Genomic DNA, 18,858 nt, shown 5'->3' on the forward strand with positions numbered 1-18,858 from the left:
TGTAAAATATACAAATATCACAAACACATGCAGAAAGAGAGCCGCAGCGACAATAGCAAGAGCAGTAATGATTCAAAATGTGTCGAGGAGACGGAACAGTTCGTCAACAGTGGCCTTGGGAGGACAAACACCCCGTCCTCGGTACAGAAATTCAACTTTTTTGTAACTTTGACAGTTTCTGAGCTCCATCTCCTTCTAGTCATGATTGTGCTGTTTCCTTAGAGGAGTTTATACTGCAGTGAAAAATGAGCCCACAGTGAGTAAAAACATGACAGGAAGCCAAAAACACCCAGAAGCTGCCTCGGAGTTCAGAGGGTTAAACAACACTTTATGGGTAGCGTAGCTCTCGTGTGCCCTGTCGAAGGATGTGAGCCGTTCTCTTCTCTAACTGTGACGTACGTTGAGGTGATCGAGTTACTGTAATCAGCCATATAGACTCCAGATAAGCCTCAGTTTCGGTGGTACAGTTACCCAAATGCTGTGCGTTCGCTGCCCCAGAAAAGCAAATTAAGGCCACGTTCTTTACAGCGCCGCCTCCTCTCATCGCTGCTCCGGACAGTACGAGCTAATTAGCAGCTGCGAGCCAAGCTGGAGTGAAGACACTTATCTTAAAACCAGAGGTCTCGCTGCCAAAATTAGGAGCCACAGATCTGGAAAGGCAACACTAAGCTCCTTACATGCTGGATAATCATTTAAATGAAGAGTTGGGTCCCTGACAGCGTCGCGTCAGGGACACCGACTGCCCGATTTATCACGGTTAACTCGAAATGTGGGTACATTTGCGTACAGATGTTGGTGATACTGACCTCTCGTGAGCTCTGGATTGAACCGGGTCCAGTGTCTCGCTGGACACAGATGTGCTCGCAAGTGCTGAAATTTGGCACCAGCTGATTACCGGTCCTCGGTAGTGCCAGCGTAATTAGGTCGGTACCCTTAAGAGCCTGCGCTGTAAGTCTATACACGAGGTGAAGCGCAGGGGTAGGGTTAAGTGGTAAGGCCGGGAAGATAATCAGTCGACCACTAACGCTCGTGTCAAAACATGTCACCGTATCTAATTAAAAAGTTCCCTCCAAGACCTTTGTTTAACATAAAGTCTGGAGACTTCCACCCTCCGCCCGCTCCCTTCTTGTCCCACCTTGCTGTGCGCTGAGCCCTGCGGGCGTAACGTAATTATCCCGCCGACTAATAAAATGCTGATTTCGCTTACAGTTTCTGCCCGAAATATGCGATCAAACAGCGGCAGACTGCGCCACAGATGTGCAGAAGGTACATAAAACGAGCTGCCTCATATGACACCGGCGAGATTTTTAATTTGCATCTGTGCAGACATGTGCGTTCTGTTTAACCTTTCTTTAACCAGCTGTTCCTTTTTCCTTTTTTTTTTCTCTCCCCCCTCTCTCTAAATGTGATTTCACACCTGAGCTGTCAGTCGCAGCCTTCGAATAACCATCAGATGCAGCTGATGCCGCGCTGCAGTCCACAAGGCAGAGCTTCCATTCGAATGCAGTGGCGTGGTTTTAGCTTATGTAAATCATTTTAACGAGCTTTTTTTTTTTTTTTTCACCTGCTGAGCTTTTTTAAAAGTGACAGGAAAGAACTGCGCGGCTGCAATTAGCGGCGCGCGAACGACGAGCAACTTAAACTAAGAAGCGTTTGTGCAGTAATCCAGGTGACACACAATACCCCGAAGTATCGGCCGCACTGGCTGCTTTGAAGGCAGAGGACTGCTCAGGCTGCTGCCACGTTCACGGGAATCGGCTGAGAGGATGAAAATAAAAAAAAAGAAAGAGAGAGAGAACCAACCTGGTGCTTTGAAGATGGAGACCAGTCTTCTTTATTGGCAAAAACATCACATGGCAGAGCCTCTTCCTTGAAATAGATGAACTGTTCTGACACCCGTCTGGAAAATCTGGAATAACATTAAAACAAAAAAGGAATTCTAGTTTAGTTTGGTGCAGCTTTTTAAAACAAACATGAATGGATTTAACACAAGTTGGGTTTATAGACAGAAATTGCTGCCACACTGGGTAAAATGCTGAAAGCTTGTTCAGCAGAGTTACCAAGTGAAAGCAGATCTTAAAGTAAAGAACAATATCGTACCACGCGAGGCAAAGTGTCGCCTACTTTCACACTTTTGGCACGAGACGCCAGCTTTCAGCCTCCGTCTCTCACACTCTCACGCTGCCCAAATCGCACGCCAAAAAGGAGGATGCCTTAAAGCCCTCCTTCATTAAAAAAATATAGGTTAAGCAGACTTTCTCTGCACGCAGGAGAAAGTATGAGCATCAGGCTTTTTACAACTTTACAGAAAAAAAAATGAAAGACAGTGTTTGCATGCAGATCACAAACGAGTCGCGTTTAATTGAAAACGTGAACGAACTCGCAAGAAAAACAGATTTCACGAAAAAATCTGAATTGATCATTGACGTAAAATGTCATGCCAGAGTCAGAATCCAAGGCTGTCGGTATGTTAAGGCTGTTTTTTTTTCCGTTAGTTTTTCCAAAAAACCCGTCGGACAGCAAGGTTTTCGGATTGTTAAGGGTCGGATTATCAAGTCGCGACTCTAATTCGAATACTGGACACCGAAGACATCGCGGTATGTCTTCAGCTGGCCTATTTGCAGGATCAGCTCACCCAAATTAGCATTAAATTAAATTACTATTAGAAATTAAATTATAATAAGAACGTTATATAACCTCCTATCTATCTATCTATCTATCCATACAGTTACACTCCCCCTCTTAATCAGAAACGAACTCTAAATCTGAAAGTCGCCAACATTCAACACACATAGAGCATAAACTTAAGTATTACTATTTCTTTCCTCCGGTCTTTATTTGCATACGAGGCATGTATTAGGTTTTTCTGTTGAATAATCTATTGACAATTAACAGATAAGACGATTAATCTAAATGATTAATTTTCCTCCAGAACCGCATAATGACCTCGTAATTGCATTTGTGTGTCGCTGTATAATGTGTGAAATGTAAATAAAATTTTTTTTGCATATTTAAGTGCAAAACTGTGGAGTTAAACAGGAAAGATTAAATTACAACATTACAAAAGTAAATTAAAAAGTAGGCTATTATTTAAGTCTGTGGCGCAACTCTAAAAGAAATCCATGTTTCTGTTAAACCCCTTAAAGTGAAAACAGTCTGGATGTTAAGCAACATGGACACAGTGGATGTTTCATAAGCACACTAACAAAAACAAGGACGACAAAGAAGAACATGTCAAAATAAATTTAAGTAAACAAAAAACAATATTGTAACCCCTTTAGCCCTGCATATGAAGATGTAGGAGGGTAAAGTTTTCGTCTGCGGTTGTTGAACTGTCAAATTAAACAAGTGTAGCTAATTTTTACTGTTAATTCTTAGTTGATCAAGGAAAAGGTGGCTAATGTTTGGTTGCTAAGTAGCAACAGCACCACTCATGGTTTTTTAAGTTTGTAAAAAATACTGACGAGACAAACCGCTAGCTAGCAGCTAGCTTGTTAGCTGACTAGCAAAATGGCAGCCAACTGGGGGTCAAGATTGTCAGAATATCTGAAAATAACCATTATGTACAATCATCAATATCATCATAATGCATCATCACTGTTTTAAACTTCATAAATAAGATTTTTTTTTTTTTTTAAATAATGTATTGCTTTAGCTTGAGCAACGTCAGCTTAGCATTCAGTGTTGCCAACTACGTTTAGTGGAAAGTAGATAAAAACAGCTCGAAAAGTTGCTAAATGTCACTAGCACCCTGTGAAGCACTATTAACAGTCCTGCAATGGTAATTCAACTATTTACATACAATGTTTTATTTATTTTTTAAGTTATTTTTTGGGGCTTTTTTGCATTGCAGCAAAGCGGGATTCGAACCCGCTGCATCAGGGCCCCTGTAGATGGGTCGCCAGCTCAACCAGTTCAGCTGTTGCGGCGCCCTACATACAGTGTTTTTGAAAGTTAAGCAAAATGTCAAACTAGTTCTCATTTCCGAATTGCCATCATCTCATCAACACAAATCTTCTTGCTTCAAAATGTGTTTGTAAAGACTGTTGTATAGACTGTGGACCAGAAGAGTCGATCCAGACAGCAGAATTAACTCACCCTTATAAACTCTGTATTTAAAAAAATAAAAAAATAAATAAATCGAGTATGAAATATTCAAATTAAATCACTGGGAACAAAGTTAAGGACAATTTCCCGGATGAGCGGGGGATCAGTGATTGAACCTGGACGGCTCCTCGCTGACTCTGTCTCAATATCACTTTAAGCTCACCAGGGGGCACCAGCTCTATCAGCTTTAAATCATTTTGTATTAATTATGTGAGGCTGGAGAAAATATAGGACACCACTGTGTGTGTGTATGCGGAGGTCTTTGTTGTACCGATTAAGCTGATTTAGTTTAAATGAAAAGGGAGGGGAAAGAGGGCAAAAAAAAAAAAAAACTACCCATGATTTGAATGTTAAGACTCTTTATAACAGAGGGCCTCGAGTCAAATCACATGGCCCTGTGATATCGGAGAGAATTTCCCAACTTGCCTCAAAAACAGCCACCTTAACATCTTTTCCTCCACTTGAGCTTTGACCCCGAGAGCTTAATGAAAACTGAAAACGTACTTAATCTACAAACTGGTGAAACGGCGGGCGTTCATTACGTTGTGTATTTGACAAGCTGTGCAAAGCAGCTGGTCCCTGAAAACTCTTGCACTGAAACTAAAAAAAGAAATACACTGACCATCGCAGTGAAGACGGTCGCTATATATCCTCAGAGAAAATAATGTGCTTTCTGACACCGGACCATTGTGAAAGACTTTTTTTTTTTTATCGCTGCCGCAGAAAGGCTCCGACGCAGCGCTTTTGTGGAGCGCCTTAAGCCGAACGAATGTGAAAAGGCATTTACAAAGCATCTCTTAATGTGTCTCTAGAACTACTATCTCCCGGTTGTATGCCGCCACTGACCATTCAAGTTTCAGTTTACATCCAGACTATTAATACACACCGATCAGCCACACTATTCAACAGCAGCTGTCAAATATTGTGTAGTTCTGACCCATTGAGCGTCCACAGACCCCTGAAGGTATCCTGTGGCTTCAAGTACCAAGACATTACTTGGAGATGGAGCCACTTTGGATCGGAGAAGTTTTAGATGTCGATCAATCGGATTGAGTCGACACCTTGAACTCTTTGTCATGTTCCTTTAATCAAATTATTTTTACCAAGCGTGGCAGGGCGCATTACGCTGCTGAAAGAGGACGCCGCCGCCACTGAAGGCGTATTTGTGGTCTTGGGCATATCCAGACACTTTATAGCCGATGACAGTAACCTAATCACGTCTGTCAGTGTGCACTTAAGGTTGCGGCGATGTACCGGTGATGCTTCGTCTCACGCTCGCAAACGAGAGCTTCCCACTGCAAGAGTCTAGGTTTACCCACAAGGCCCTGCTCCTTAAGGGGGAAGATTCCACTATTAAGACACTACAGTTGACATTAAGAGGCTAGTTACACCAACGCCAACCAAGAAACTCTTAGGACTAGTCCAACATGTACAAGTTAAGGTAATCCACATTTATTTTGGATCAGAAAGTCTTTATTGTCCCAATTTGGGCTACTTGATTTACAACAACAGTCGACAGCGAAACCCATACCATAAAGCAGTACAGTATAAATAATGTCATCAGGTGAGTTATATATGAGACCATATATGTAGCCTACGGTGCAAGGACACAAGCCTAAAGCTTATTTAGAAACCCTACTGCTGAGGGAACAAATGATCTGAGGTATGGGTTTGATTCGACCCTCTTAGGGAAGGTATACCTCTCTCCAGACTCACCATCCAGAGGGTGGTGTGGGTTGGCTAAGACGCCCTTTGCCCTCTGAATGGCTCTTACTTGATAAACATTGTCAGGCTAAGTTCGACAATGCTCCCGGGCTGATTTTTATTAGTGATGCTAAGGTTCCCGTACCAGCAAATCGCTGCAAAAGTTCGTATTGACTCAATAAAGGATGAATGTGTTTCACCAAATCTCAATCATCTGTTAAAATAAACAGACTCAGTACAGTAGGTATTACCTGTGTTCCATCTAGGATAACGGCTATTAGAACAACTTTTTTTTTTTAAACTTTCAAACCTTCCACCCACTGGTCAACAGACCAAAAAAAAAAACCTCGAGAAATCCAGGAATATAACAGATTAATACAGCAAAATGAATCAGTTAGACAGCTAGCTATCGTACCTTTCAAGAATGACCCACGGTACGCCTTTAACGGGTAACGAATTCATCAATCAACTTGAAAAAAAAAGCATTCAATTCACTACCATCCCATCTCAGAAACATCGATTCACTCCCCCCGAGTCAAATCACTACTTACAACTCATCTGTTTAGGACTGCCTCCTCCACCTGAAGCCTATTGTTCTGTCTGTTTAACTTGTGCTGTTTTAATGTTGTTTCTTTTAATCGATGTGTGTAACGTACGTACGGTGTCCTTGCGTGCCGAGAAGGGCGCCTCTAAATAAAATGTAGTATTATTAACTATTTATTTCCCTGGATGTAAGATTATATTGGTTGTCTGTACAAATAAAAAGACAAAAGGAGATAGTTTGTAAGGCAAACATGTTCTAGAGAAAATACAATCAAGAAGATAGCTTAAAAGTTATCTGATTTAGACAAAAAAAACATCCATCAGAGGCAGCTCAGTGCAGTTCCTCCGATTAGGGTTTACAAGAGTGGGGGGGGTGAGACACGCCTAAAGCTTCCAGCACTGTGGATCCACGTCTGGAGCATGACCTTTACTGCACAGTGCCTCCCTTATTTCAATCTCCTACCATCTTGATCTCCCAGCACAGCCTCCCTCCCCTCCCTCCCTCTCACTCTCACTCTCACTCCCATCTCCCTCAGATGTTGAGAACAGCATGATACCAGGAAAATATTCTTTCAGGAGCCGCTGTGTGAGCTTTACTGTACAAGACTGTTTCAAAACCCCCAGAGGGGAGCAGTAAAGGCCTCGGCCTCTCTGCGAGAAGTTCATTCCGAGCGGGGAGTCTGTCCTTTTAACGTAATCCCTGGACCACTTCCTGTTGTGGCCACTCCTGACGCCGGTCTTGGTTCCTTTCTCTGAGAGTACACGTGTGTGTGTGTTGCATGCTATATCGCAGCCGACAACGTTTGTGTAACTGTGGGAGCGAGGACTCTCCTCGGAGGGATGAAAGCTCGTTAAAAAGTTTTTCTATCATCCCACTAAAGTAGGGATGTTTTTTTTTTTTTTTTGTCTTCCCTCTTGTCCCCTAAAACAAGACAAGCCCCTTGAGAAATGCTTTACAGAGGAAGAGAGGGACTGTGCTGCAATTAAGGGTGGCAAATCTGCCCTCGAAGATCATATGATGGTGTTTTGGGGCAGAATCACAATCTGACTTGCAAATCTCCCTGCAGATTTGAACTCTTGCGATCACATGAGAGGTTGTGCATACGGTTTCCTAAATACAAAGCCTTTCAATTCAACCCAGGCCAACTCAGAAATCTCTGCATCTTGTTCTTGCTTTGATTTTGTTCTGAGAGTTTGTCGGTCTTTTTCCTCTACTGTCCGTTCACAACATAAATGACACCTCCATCAATCAATTAGCTCTCAGTAGTTCAATGTAAATTACCTGGGAAATCAATTAATTGGTTTGTGTCATAATTTAAGAAAAAAAAATGTCTCTGATTCCAGCTTCTTCGAATTTTAAAATATTTGGATTTCTTTACCGTTTTAGGACAGTAAAGTCATCTGAGGATGTCACTTTGGGCTTTGGGGAATCACTAATCAACATATTTCACCATTTCCTGACATTTTATAGACCAAACAACTAACTGATTAATTCAGGAAGTAATCAACAATAGAAATAATTAGCCTTAGTCCCACGAGTGTCATCCTAATTGTGTCGTGCCTTTGCTTGGTTCGTGTGGGGTAGAAAAGTTTGAACAGCGCTGTTGTTTATTCATCAAAAGGTGCTATATGGAAGTATTTCATTTAGAAAGTTCACTTGCAGAACCTGCAGCAGGTAATGAAGCAATTTGTCCTGCACGGTTTATTAGAGTAATTCTGACTCTGTGCTCAAACGGCGAAAGCGTCGAGGTGACCACAATAGCCGGAAGCATCTTTTCTTTCTGCTTTAATTCCTAAAGGCAGCCCGGTCCTTTTTGCTTTCTCAGGAACCTTAATATCTTTGTCCTTGGCCAGTTTTCAAGATAATAGCCTCTATTTAAATCCCCCCTTTATTTCACATTACATTTTTTTCTTCCCACTGTCGCCATGGAGCTCGCTCAAAGAGAATCCTTGGATTTGCCGGGTTTCTCTCTACAATATAACGTTGCGAGGTCTTGACCCACGCTGCGCCAGGTGCCCTCAGATGACTTGCGCTGATAACTGGCGCTATCCAGATGAAAAGCCGACCTGATTTACTTTTATGTACATCGTCGCGCTGTAAAGGGAGCCCCGCATTAACTCAATTACACGCTAAAACCGCCATTTAATCCATCTGCTACTGAGGAGACAATTCAATAAATAAATGAGAGTTTTCTGATTCCGATTTAATATTTATGGACGTCTTAGTTCATGCTCCATTTGCCGTGGTCGGCGAAACAGGCAGCAACAATGGTGGAGATGAATGAGGAAGAGAACATGGACTCTTGAGGCTCTCGTGGTGCTACGAGGTAAATGCTACTGTCAGCATGCTAATGGTAATTAGCATGTCTAAGGGTTGCCACGTTTACTATTCTAGTTTGGCATGCTAGGAATTAGAAGTACATGGTTGGATGATGGAAATGTCACTAGCTGTTGGTCCGACGGGGCGGCAGCAGAAGGAGGGGAATACTTGGAGATCAAAATTGATATCCCGATTCCAGCACAGCAAACCAATAGTCGGCTATTCGGCTATTAGGGGCCAGCCCGATTAGAAAGACATTACTGAAAATAAAAACTAACTGCAACAAAAACGAATACACCTGTGATTTTCACATAAGTGTAACTGCATTAACACGGTTCTAAAAAATGATCCATGAACACCCCAACTTTCTTAGTCTTGGTTCAATGGACCGAGTCTACCTGTATGTTGGCATCATGGCTTCACATGGAGAAGAATCTCCTGAAGAATTTCAAATTTTGAGACTTCACAAAGACGGAAAAGGTAACAAAAAGCTCAGCGACCAACTAAAACAGTCCCAGGAGAACTGAATAGGTACAGAACAAGCCATGGTACCGCTAATGGGAGATGCATCGACAGCAGTGCTTCGGGTACAGAGGTTATCAGTGGAGTCTGTCCACCGGCTCAGACAGTGTGACGGACGTTGCGCAACGTCAAGCTCCATAGATGACGTCAAAGAAAAAATAAACATGCTTGTACTTTGGCACATAACTACGACATGACCCAAAAGAAGCCAGGGTGAATATTGGAAGCACATTCTTTGGTCAGATGAGGCCAAGATAAATTTGTTCAGCCCAGATAAGGCGTGAACCTGGCCAGGGCGACCACAGTGAATGCACGGTCCCGACAGTGAAGCAAACAGATGACACGGGGCTGCATGTGAGCGAAAGGTGTTGGGGAGGTGACGTTTATACACAGCACTGTGAATGCCTGCGAATATATTGAACACTGTCTGACGAGATGTCAGCCCCGGTCTGCAGAAGCTTGGCAGAAGAGGAATGATAACGATCCAAAGCTCACTGCCAAAATCACACAAGAGTTCCTAAAGACGGGGAAAAAGTGAAAACTGTGACCCGGCCAAGTATGTCGGCTGACTCGAATCCAATAGACACCCCGAGGGTATCCGAAAGATAAAGGCAGAGCAGCACAAGCCCTCCAGCAAAGAGCAGCTGAAAAAAAATAGAATTAGTCTTTGAAAAACAGCAGAACATCTGACCAGAAATGTGTGCAACGCTGGTATCGAGGGGGATCGAGTCCGCTATCGAACATGTACATCGAGTATCGAAAAAAATAAAAGATTATTGTAGCTGCACTGAGCTCCAACTGTTAGCTAGTTTTTTACGATCCCCATTAAATGGTCTACATAGCGTTTTTATCCACACACATTCATACACCAATGGCAACAGAGCTGCCATGCAAGGGAGTCAGTGTCTTGCCCAAGGACACTTCGACTGTGGACGGGCCGGGGATCGAACTGCCAACCTTGCGATTGGAGGACAACCGGCTCTACCACCTGAGCCACAGCCGCCCATCAGCTGCAACAAAGAGACAGCTATTCTTCCTAAGGTCCAACAGAATTTACAAGAAAACAGAAAACATTTTAAATGTTGTAATGTTTTTAAATGCTTTGTTGTTTTTAACTGCTTTGTTGTTTTTAAATGTTGTAAAACACTTTGCGATTGTTTTTGTTGCACATGAAAAGTGTTAAATAAACTTGATTGATTGATTGATCCATCCATTACCCATACACTGCTTAATCCTCACTCGGGAGCTGGAGCCTCAACATGTTTTTGGACTGTGGGGAGGAAGACGAAGAGAACATGCAAACTCCACGCAGAAAGACCCCGAATGTCCTCACCGGGATGCGAACCAGCAACGATGCTAACCACTGAGCCACCTTGCAGCCCAACAGAAAACACTATTAAAGCAAAACAAAAGCCAAGTGAGCTTTACACTTCCTCACATTCTTGATATACACATTATGCGAACCTACGTCATACAACCTTGTGCGTTATCCTTTCAGCTGTGGGGCTTGTACTTTTAATAGAGCGAATCAGTGTCAGTTGTTAATTACACACAAGAGCAAATACCCTCATGTTTATGTGACATTTAAGTGGTTTTACTGTAGATTAAAGTAAAAAAAAAGATAATGACACGAGATGAAAAGTCAGTCAAGGCCAAAGCGCTGCTCTGACTGACACTAACATCCCTACATCAGTGCTACCGGTGGGGCTAATGACAACCACAACAATGCTGAAATAATGACAAGACAAGTCTTTTTTGTAAACTCAGACAGCATTTCCAGTTTCTTAGACATCTTAGCCTGTGGGCAGAACTTGGTTGGTGAAAATGTTTGCGACAGAAAATACCAATCCACCCCCTGCCTCAAGGAGAAACTGTACCTTTAATAGAGGAATGCAAGCAAAGCACGTGCTTTTTGATGTACTTCCAAGTTAGACTGTTATTAGTTTTCTTACCCAGCCTCAACTCTGACATCACTCCCTATGTTGAGTACACTAACCTACATGCTCACAAAACAAAAAACCCCTCACGTTCCCACTCACACACGACTCCGACCGTCCTGCCGAGTCCCAGCTCATGTTTATTCCTTCAGCAGTGACACAACATCTCATAACATTAAAATTCAATGAAAGCAGTCTGTCCTGGTCCTGAAGCCACACGTCGGGGAGGCTTCTGGCCACTTTCAACCCTGATTTAAGACCATCTCTAAGTCATTTCCTGTCAGATGGAGGAAGAATTGTCCTTGGCTCACTGATAAATGTTTAATTCTCTGTGTGGGAGATGCAAGTCGAGATCTGGTGTTTGACACTAATTGAATAGAAGCTGCATTCAATAAAGATGTTCCTGCCTTAACAGAAAAGAACAGAACATTCCAAAGAAAGTAGTCCCAAGGCCCCGAGGCTCTTCAGTAATACCCTGTGTCTGTATGTGTGTGAGCGCACTTAAGAGCTGTACAACCTGTTTTATATTGTAGTCAGGCAGGCATTATGTACAGTATGTTCATCCACCAGGTGATAACTTGTTAGACAGACCTACCACGCATTACAAAAGGACAGCTATTGAGTGTTTAGGCTCTGCATTTATTTATCTCTTCTTGTGCCTGTTCTCTGTTTTGTCCATTGATTCAAAATTCCAACAGATTACATTTACAGTATTTTTTTTTTTTTTTTTTTTTAAAGGAAAGAAAAAGAAAAGCAGAAAATCCTCACATTTGTCAAGCCAAGCAAGAAGAATTTCTTAATGCATATCTCAGGGACTTTAAAATCCCGAAACCGAGGGACTTGTTTGTGTTACAACATATAGGTTTGATCCGGTTAGCACAGAAAAGAACACACGACATGCCTTTGTCTTGGTGTCACTATCGAGCAGAGTTCTTCCCAGCATAGAAACTTACTTGGTGCACCGCAAAGAGGTTTTAAGGTTTTAGGATTAAGCGGTGTATAGATGATGGATGGATGGATTTTTAAACCAGTTTTGTGAATTGGTGTTTCGATGGCGCAACAGTGAAAAACACGTTTTTATTGATCAACACGTCAAAAGTAGCTGGAAAATGCTTCGACTTCTATCAAAATGTCATGCGTGGTCATTGGTTTGTAGACCAGTACACAGGTTTTCAAATGAAAGGACATTTGTCCTTCTTGTTGGTTCCTCAAGCCCCCTTATGTAATGCTGCTGCACTTTCTTTATCTTCAGGTGGCCTTGCTCTTCTGTCCTTTCATATCCTCTCTCATTCATCCTCACCTAGGACACCTTGAAGTGACTGCATTTTTATGACTTTTTACAACATTGCACGACCATATTTCAATTAACTACTTGTTCTCGTCCTCTCCCAGGTGCTGCCGCGACTCATTACCAGTGCTAACGACAGCCTCCTGTAGCTTCCTGCAATCGATCCGGATGACGAACCGAATCATGGCTCAGTTTGAGCTGCACCGAGCTCACCTCTGTTTGGCCCAAACCATGATCTGGGAGAGTAATTTTGGTTCACGTCAAATTAAACAGTCTGAAAATCTGGACCTAACATTGAAGTCACATGACTAATCAGCTTGTTTTACTTCTCGTGTCTGGACAGCATGAAACCAGCTGACGGGAGAAGACAGTTACAACTTTCTGAACAGTTCTCCATAATTTTCTCGTTGAGCTAGCCAAAGTTTTTGTTTGTTCTTCAAGCTGCTTCCAACTTGCTTGGTAAATGGAACCAACTGCTACTATTGGAGACCAAGCACAGCCCTTATTGGCAACAGCAGCCTTCCCCTGCAGCCCAATACTGCCCAATACGCTGCAACTGCTCAGGAATGACTCGAGGAACACAACAGCCCAGTCTCTGTTAAGACTCCTCAAATCCTAATCAAATCGAGGGCCTTGGAAACAAGCCACAGAGGCCCCATCCCGAAACCCACATAACCCAAACGATCCGCTGCCAATATTATATTGCCGAACCTCAGGGGTCCCATGTCCGTGCCCTGATAGGTCAGAGCTGTTTTAGCAGCATATTAGGGTTGTTTTATGGTTTCCACGTGACCGATGAGGACTCGTTCACACAGTTCGAGTCTTACTACAATAAATGTGCGTCGGTATGCTACACAGAGGGACGTATTGCCCCTCATATCGAAGACAGGAAAACACACCGGGCTCCTGTGGAAGTTTCCTAAAAGCCGACTGTGACTTTGCACTTTTTACAGGACGTACCAGCTGGTTACGGATCATTATTCCTGAGTTACTCCAGGATTATTGGAGAAGTTTAACATCCTGCTATGGTTGTTAATGACTGACCTTTATTTGATTAATTTAATTATTTAACTAATTTAAAAAGCCTTCACTGATCAGACAAAAGACGAGGGACGTGCATGTCAGATAATATATTGTGCATTAGCTGCAATACCTCGTTGCACCACCAGGTGGAGCATCTGATGGTTTATTGGGATGCTGTCCATTTGCTGTGTTGCATTTAACGCTGTAGCTATCTGAGGAAGCAGTCGCTCAGATTACGGTTCTGTGTTAGCTAGCAGAGAACATTTAGCTAGCAACGGGTCACCATGACGGAGCGATTAACGACTTTCCAATCAGAGCTCACGCATCAAAAACAAGCTGAAGAGTGGCTAATGTAACTGACTTCAATGGTTAATGTCAGCGGGTAAAAATGGCGTCGTCGGCATATAGGAAAACATCCTTTATATAGTTTTAACAATTAATAAATTATCGACTAACATAGTTAACTATGGGTTAAGAAAATTATTTATCTTTTATTACTTGGTGCACCTGATAGAAAACGATGAAGCAGCCAATCAAAGCGCTTCCAAAGTCCGGCAGCAATTACAACTCTTTTAATGAGTAATTAAAAAGTGATTTTCTCACTCTTGGGCGGACGACAAAAATTTACAGTGAGCTTGGGACGCTCGTAAGAAGGTGTAAACTGGCTTTTGGAGGCACTCCATTTTAATGTTGTGGCAGATAATATATTGCACATTAGCTGTAATACCTTGTTGCACCACCAGGTGGAGCATCTGACGTTTTTTTTTGGGATGAAAGACTGCTGTCCATTTGCTGTGTTGCGTTTAACGCTTCAGCTATCTGAGGAGGCAGTCGCTCAGATTACAGTTCTGTGTTGGCTAGCAGAGAACATTTAGCTAGCAATGGGTCACCATGACAGAGCGATTAATGACTTTCCGATCAGAGCTCACGCATCAAGAACGGGCTGACGAGTGGCTAATGTAACTGACTTCACCAGTTAACGTCAGCAGGTAAAAATGGCGTCGTCAGCATATAGGAAAACATCCTTTTTATAGTTTTAACGATTAATAAATTATTGACTAACATAGTTAACGATAGGTTAAGAAAATTATTGCTCTCTTCCTACTTGGTGCAGCAGCAAATCAAAGCGCTTCCAAAGTCCGGCAGCAATTACAACTCTTTTAATGAGGAATTAAAAAGTGATTTCCTCACAAATCTACAGCCGGCTTGGGACGCTTGCAAGAAGGTGTGAACTGGCTCTTGCAGGCAGGCAGGCGCTTTAAATGTTGTGCCGGATCAGCGCGGCGCAAATGGGATTGAACAGAGCCTGCGAGGTTCACATTGACACTCTGAATCAAATCAGGGTACAAAGTGAACAGATCACTGGAAGCCCCTCCTCCTATCCGTCCACATACATGTGACGTAAGCCGGCCGTGGGACCTTGGAGGGGGTGGAGGCGCTGGGTGGGTGGGGAGTAGTGGGGCAGCGGCAGCCTCCACACAGCCGCGGTTATGTAACCCATCTCAGACGTACATACACATGCATGCACATTCGCACACATGTACACACACACACACACACACACACACATGCTGAAGCAGGAGGGTAAGTGGGGTGGGGATCCGCTGGGTTTCTTTCCTGTCTCTCCCTTCCTCACCCTCCTCCCTCCTCCCCTCTCTGCTCGCTATACATTAAGCCTCAACCTCAGAAAACCAGGACACCGGCCTCGCAGCTAAAGGAGGGAGGGGGAGGACGTCAAAAGAGGTCACGTCTGGCTGCTGGCAGAGATTATGGCTTTGCATGTATGTATATGTACACACTATTTATACACGAGCTTTCTTTGCTTTGTGTGACTCACTGCAGCAGCCGTCTTCTTTTTTTTTTTTTTTTCTTTAAGGGCGCCTAACAAAGGTTATATTCTTTATTAATTTCCTGTTGAGAAACCCTCCCAGCCGGCATGTACCTGCAAAACATATATTAACTGCACTGTTTGCATTATTTATCCTGGCACGGTATATCATAGCCGTTGCTCCACTTTCCCTCCAAGAAAGAAAAAAAAAAAAACCCCACACCTAAAGGAAGGAAGAAAGAAAGGAAGGGACAGTAAATCTTGCCGAAAACTAATACAAAAAAAAATTCAGAAGTGGGTTAGTGGGGGAAACTCTTGTAAACACAGCGCCTCCTGTGGAATTTTTAGCACTCGAGGGAAACGCTGTTCTTTGGTTTGATTTTCGTGACAGTTTGACAGAATGTCACATGCATGCTCGCCACGTCTGAGGATTTAAGACATTAAAAAAAGTGTGAAAAATGTCACGTCGCATCCAGCTGAGGGATATTAGGTGGAGTGACGGCGTGCTGTGGATGATGCACGCTACAGGGTGGGTGGGTGATGTACAAGTCACAGAAATTACAAGTATTTTGTTTCAGCAAGAGAACTATCCCTGTAAATGAAAACAAGAGGGCAGGAGGGGGTCACAGTGTGCTCTACGATTGGAAGTAAGGGCTTCATTCATGCCACCCTGAGCAAAAAAAAGGTGATTAAATGCCCCCGAAGTGAGTCACAAACATCTGACAGGTCTCGCAAATGAAGCGATGCAGGAATCCTGAAGGTCCTCCTGCTAATCCTGCCTTTATTCTCGCCATGCACACACACAATACACAGCGGACTATTAGTATTATGTGAAACTCAATACATGACACCATGCACACACACACACACACACACACACAACACCACCACGCCTCACCCTATAGGAGCAGCTATAGGATGGGGGGGTGGAGGAGCCACATTTCATATTTCATGCCACCCTGTGTGACACATGCATGATTCATATCAAGTCTCCAGGAGCATCTCAGCCACACTTTGGCACACTTTGGAGCTGCAGTGCACAAAATAATAATAATAATACCCACAACCAGCACAGTGGCACCACCGTCCCTGCTGCTCGCCACCTCCCCGGGTGCAAGGATGTAGGTTAACAGGTTCACACAATGTGATGACAGCGGAGGAAGCACATGGCATCCATGTAGGTCACCACCGGACTGGTAGTTTTCTCAAAGGGCACGCAGAGGGGACGGCCCGGCTGGGGAGCTGCAGTGCTGCCGGCCGGCCCCGGCGCGTCTGCATTATCCTATAGGTAGAGTACAGTAAAGCAGGCCGGCGCAGCGCCCGGGTTGACGTGAGGACAGCGCTCACCTTGCACCGCCGTCCCCGCCGCCGCCGCCGCCGCCGCCGAGCAGCTCCACTGTATTTCCTTACAAGTGCACTAAATAGTCTCCGGTTCAAAACACCTCCAGCAGACGCGAACCCAGCAGCGAGCGGGCGAGCGAGCGAGCGAGCCGGGTTAACACGTGAAGAAGAAGAAGCAGCAGCAGCAGAAGGGGGCTGGGAGAGCAAACAGGCAGAAATACAAACACACAGAAAAAAAAGAAAAAAAAAACAGAAGAAGCCGCTTTACCGTCTCGGTCTGCTAATGCCTCTCCCCCGGTGTTAGCTTCCCCCTTTCAGTCCGCTATCAGGTGCGTGGAGACGGGAGAGCCGCTGCTGCCGCCGCCCGGGACTGCCAAAGTCATGGCCACGGTGTGCGGAGGGGAAACTCTCTACCAGCGTTTACTCGCTTTCTAAGCTCGGTCCTCCCCCATGCCTGTACAGTACGGGTGAATGCGGGTCAGGAGGAGCGGGGAGCGGTCTCGAGCGGAGCGGAGCCGCCGGGGATGATTCATCACCAGGCTCCGCAGCGCCCTCTACCGGCCGGAGAGCGGCGCCGCGGCGGAGGGTTACATAATCCCGCGAGCCCGGAGAGCGAAGGGGCGATGTTTTTATGAGCGGGGGCCGCGCGAGAGGAGGCAGAGAATAAAAATAATATTATTAAAAAATATCTAAATAGTCCACCTTTAGTTTTATGCTCCTACTGATGATTAATGCGCACTGTTTATATTTTAAATTATTATTTATAATCTCTGGCTACACTTACTTGCAACGCTTTTTAAAAAAAATATTTTTATATAACATTTTATATTATTTTATTTTTTTTATATTTAACGCACACTGGTAATATATATTTTATTGTTACTTATTTTTGTATTATTTTATATTACTATTTTATATCTCATGTTTTATATGACTTTTCAAAATATTATTTTTTATGTAACAATAATATTTAATGTATGTTTTAGTGTTTATTCACCAAAACACCAAGTTTTTAAATATTTTTTTCATATATATAACATTTTTGTCAATGCTCCTATACATGAATAATGCACACTGTTAATGTTTATTTTTTATTATTATTTATAATCTCTTTCCACACTTACTTGAGACACTTTTTTTGTAAATCTTTTTTTATGGCATTTTACATTATTTTTATTTTATGCTCCTACACATGATTAAAGCGCATTGTTAAGAATTATTTTATTATTGCTTATTTTTATATTATATTATTTTGCTGCATTGTGTTTTATATTACTTATTTTTGTATTATTTTTAATGTAGTTTTTCATATAAAATTATATATTATTTTTATTTTATGCTCCTACTGATGTTTAATACACAGTTAATATTATTTCTAATCTCTTGCTACACTTACTTTCAACACTTAAAAAAAAATATGTTATTATTCTTATATAACATGAATATTTGATGTATATTTTAGTGTTTATTCACCAAAACTCCACGTTGAATTTCTTGTATATGACAACCTACTGACTGTGAAACCCACTTTTATAAACTTGCTTTTGTTTGAAGTTTTCTTTTAGCTTTAATTAATTTTAGTGTTTCTGTATTTCTGTATAACTCATCTTTGTTTCATATGTTCTCTCTTGTTTAATGTTAATTCTTGCTGCCTAGTTCTTTGGTGTGATGTCGTCTTTAATTCTTCCATCTTTGATTTTTAACTTTTAATCTTCAGTCTTCTTTTATTTTTAAACAGCCTCGTTCCTTTGTTTGATATGCATCCTGTTCCAGCTAATTATTCATTGAATCTATAGTTCTGACTGTCGAAGCACCTTGTGAGCGCTGTTCTTAAAGGTGCTATATACATAAAAAATAAAATAATTATTATTTATGTAACTGCTTCTTCATTTTAGATAGATGACTAACCACCATCAGCTAATTGATTAGTTGTCAGCCACTAAATCAATCTCCATCTATTTTGCTGACCAATTAGTCAGCTTGAGCGATGTTTTTAAGTGGGAAAAAAAAGTCTAAACTCTGAAAATCCAGCTTTTTAAATGTGAATATTTTCTGTTGTCTTTCCTCCTCTATGATTCAAACTGAGTTTCTTTGGGATGTGGACACAATTAAAACGTCATTTGGGGTTTTGGGAAACACTAATCAACATGTTTCCACCGTTATTTATTTAAAATAATCCGAGTGCAGCTTCGTAAATGTGAATATTTTCTGGTTTCTTGACAGTAAACTGAATACAAAACAAGAC

The 18,858-nt window shown here is 42.6% G+C and overlaps 1 long non-coding RNA gene across 1 annotated transcript in view; it reads right to left on the minus strand.

The window, feature by feature from the left end:
• The window catches only part of LOC103358659 (uncharacterized), a 63,099-nt gene extending 46,008 nt beyond the window's left edge, over positions 1-17,091 (minus strand). The window contains exons 1-2 of the long non-coding RNA XR_520266.1: positions 16,882-17,091; positions 1,804-1,909 (exon numbers count right to left, since the gene is read on the minus strand). This is a non-coding gene — a long non-coding RNA (uncharacterized LOC103358659). The remainder of the gene's footprint in view (positions 1-1,803; positions 1,910-16,881) is intronic.
• Between the last annotated feature and the right edge of the window lie 1,767 nt (positions 17,092-18,858).

The sequence above is a fragment of the Stegastes partitus genome, unplaced genomic scaffold (genome assembly GCF_000690725.1).
Source record: "Stegastes partitus isolate 25-593 unplaced genomic scaffold, Stegastes_partitus-1.0.2 Scaffold324, whole genome shotgun sequence".
Taxonomy (NCBI): domain Eukaryota; kingdom Metazoa; phylum Chordata; class Actinopteri; family Pomacentridae; genus Stegastes; species Stegastes partitus.